Source organism: Myotis lucifugus, unplaced genomic scaffold (genome assembly GCF_000147115.1).
Source record: "Myotis lucifugus unplaced genomic scaffold, Myoluc2.0 scaffold_193, whole genome shotgun sequence".
NCBI lineage: Eukaryota > Metazoa > Chordata > Mammalia > Chiroptera > Vespertilionidae > Myotis > Myotis lucifugus.
The window spans coordinates 1,262,037-1,265,656 of NW_005871241.1; the positions used below are offsets into that span (position 1 = coordinate 1,262,037).

General features: G+C 34.5%; 1 pseudogene; it reads right to left on the bottom strand.

Annotated features, from left to right (window-relative positions):
• Positions 1–280: 280 nt before the first annotated feature.
• Positions 281–1,523, bottom strand: LOC111827616 (annotated as a pseudogene).
• Positions 1,524–3,620: the final 2,097 nt, after the last annotated feature.

Genomic DNA, 3,620 nt, shown 5'->3' on the forward strand with positions numbered 1-3,620 from the left:
TTTAAATATTTTTTTTCTCATAAAGCTATCAGATTTCCATTTCTCCAGAGGATTTTCTCCAGGTTGGCATTCAGTTACACTAGTTAAGTTTTCTTTTGTTATTTTTAAAAATTGAATACATAATAGAGAAATAGTCATTCCTTACTTTTTCACCCTTTTGAAAAGATGCAGGCCAGCTTGGTAGATGAAACTAATATCTTAAAAGGCACAAAAGTATTACATATTATTTCCCACATAATTGTGAGGTAGACACTCAAAATATTATCAGCAGGAACATCTATCACACCTTAAAGAAAAGAGCTGAAGTAGTTAAAACTGATGTTGCAAAGGATATCTAATATAATGGAATCACTACAGAAGTGTTGAATACTTCTAGGGCCCTATTTAGATGATTTAGCTGTGTGCTTACATAGATTATAAAGTTTAGCAGAAGAATACAAGCTCAGGGATGCTCCGTACAGACTTTTTCTCAAAAAAAGTTATTTAATAACAATGCCCAGGCCATTAAAACAGGATACAGAAATTGCTCCAATTTCAAAGCATACTGTTATATAAATCTCGGTCTGTCTAGAGCAAGATCCTGCAACAAAGACTAATGTTAAGGACACAATGACCACAGATGTTTCAAAAAAGTACCAAATCGAGATTGTATGTTATGGACATTTTATTAAAGTTTATCCTCTCTTCTTTTGAAGCATGATTGACCATAATTGACAATCCAAGACAGCGTATCTCATACCCAATTTTCCCATGAAGATTTAGTCTTTGGTTTAGAAAGTATGAAGAAAAATAACATACACTAGGACATGAAGAGCTTCTAAAATAGTCACTAATATGGCCGTTATAAATATAAGCAGCAAAACTGGCCTTGTCCACAATATCTGAGGCCACCTACATCCCATCTCATGTAGCTGCCTCCAATTATAAGCCAGGGATGGCATGGCAATTGCTTCTTGGGCTACAAATTTCTGTCTTTACTTATTGTCCAGCTCCCACTGAGAGCATTCTAGCCTGCTGCAACCATTCTTAAGACATACATGGCTACTCTGAGTTGGAGTAAATAGCTGGTCTTCTGTGGTCAAAGAACCACAGGCTCTCACATCCCCACACTGATCATCCAATGCCAAGTGCAAATGTTGAGACTATAGCCAACTGTATGCACTCCCTTCTCTCTGAGCGAGTGCTCAAATGTTACCTGACCTGAGTATGATCCTGAGCTATATCTGCTATCAGGACCCAGGTACGACTAGTGAGTAGACTCTGACACTTTATGTAAAGAGCTGTAAACTCCAGTATGTGAATAGGCTTTGACACAAGGGAATGTGTCAGATAAGCATCTAGGAATGAGGCTGTTGCCTAACTTCTTTATCTATCATTCTTGCCAAGTATCAGTTATGAGTAGTTGATTTTAGGTCTCAGTTTTACTCCAGGTAACTATGTCAACACATTGACTTACTTGCCTCACCTGCTTCTTTTCCCAGACAACTCCTCTTACCACTCACTTTTTCTCTGGTAGGGATCATGCTTCCTCCCAGGTACACGCCCGTGACCTGGAATTGAACCTGTGACCATTTGGTGCACAGATGGGAACTCACTGAGCCACACCCAGCTAGGTCAACATTTTAATATCTGAAGCATTTTATACCATAGGCATCTTTTCTGCATTGTGATTCTCTCTTTCTTCTTTTTATTCATGATTCCAAGACATCAAAATTATACTCCAGTTTTTCTGACCATTCGTTCCCAAGTGTCTCATTGAATCTTCTTTCCCTGACTGTCCTCTCATTATTTACTCATTCCCAGAATCCCATTATCCAATTGTACCTTCTCATATCCTCTGTGAACACACTACACATCCACTTCCAATTGTTTCGTTTCTTTTCTTGTATGTATTCTGATCATTATCAACTGTAAATTTTAGTTTACACTACTTTTATGAGTTCCAGACATATATTTCTTTATCAGCCATACACATACTGGCCCCACCTCAAGACTTTTCAGATATTTACATTCACCAAAATCCAAAATTAACAAACAAAAAACATACAATATTTCAGTACTTTGGTCTTTCTTTTCCAAAAGATATATCAAAAGGAATACATTCAATTTTTTAAAGTAAATATTGTGTCCGGCTGACATGGCTCAGTGGTTGAGTATAGACCTATGGGTCAGGAGGTCGTGATTCAATTCCCTGTCAGGGAACATGCCTAGGTTGTGGGCTTGATTCCCAGTAGGGAATGTGCAGGAGGCAGCCAATCAATGATTCTCTCTCTCTCCCTCTCTAAAATCAATAAAAATACATTTTTTAAAGTAAATACTTTAACTAAATAATTGAAAATTAAAAGTATTTCAAATGAAAAGTGACCTTGAATAATTTGAGGAGAAAAAATATGTTTGCATTTTCCTTAAGGTAGATTTAATCACTGATGGAGAAGGATGAATGCTACTGGAAAAAAACTATACACAGCGCTGTCATGGAAAGAAAATAGAAATATTCTTCTATTGAGATGTCATCGTATTATTACTATTATCCCATTGAATTTTGATTCATATGATTTCAAGAGGAAGCATTATGGTTCAATAATATCATCTGAGAACATTTCTTTTAAGGAAAAATAAAGTTTAAAATAATCTTGTCTCATAAATACTTATAAAAAAGTGGAAAGTTTTTAGAAGAATAAAGATGGATTTTTAATTAGGTTAGCTTGATTTGAATAAGTAGAAAACTTGGAGATGTTACAACCAAGAAATCTAGTAAAGTATGAAAACTAGAAAACAATACCTAAATTATTGGTGGCATTTAAACTTTGCTCTTCTACAGTCAGAATTTAACAGCTTCAGTCGTGTCTCATTAAATGTCTATGGATTTTTCATATTTTGAATAAAGTTTTATTTCATTATTTTAATGCTTCATAATGTAATTCTATATATAACTTTAGTAAAATTTAGCACAAAAGCTACATAAACCTTTATTTAAGTTTATATACTATGGTATTTTTCCTAGAAGCAATGAAACAAATAAATTTTCAGAGAGATAAAGACAACAATCCATGATATCTAAATAGAAAACTGATATTGTTACTCTCTTTCCCTGGCATGAAACCAGACTGAGATGAAGGATAAGCAAATATGATTATGACTATGAGTTATGATCAGTGCAATGATGTAGTGGTTTTAATCTGCTCAGTAACCAGGTACATCATTCATCTATCAGTTCCGGCAGCAATTCTTAAAAGAAAAGAGAAACAGAGGAAGCATTGAAAGACAAAATGGAGATTATTCCTAGTTAGTCTAAAGGCCCGTTGCAGAATGTATCTAAACGGTAAGGCTTATCTTCCTTGTATTTATAAAGTTATAATGCAACAGTTATGACTGATTAAAAATGTATCTTTCATTCTAATCTAATTTCTCTTTTGAGGATTGTATGTCAAAGTTTTACATAAATGGATAGATGACCTATTTTCATGTTGTCTTTTATAAGTTACAATAGAAGGATACTGAAAATGAAGAATCTGTATACACAGTGTAATAAAGTTTAGGGGAAAGACAACTGTTTCTTCCTGCTGACTGAACTTTAAATGGTCAGTCTGCTCAGATATCAAGCAGTGCACATTTTAATA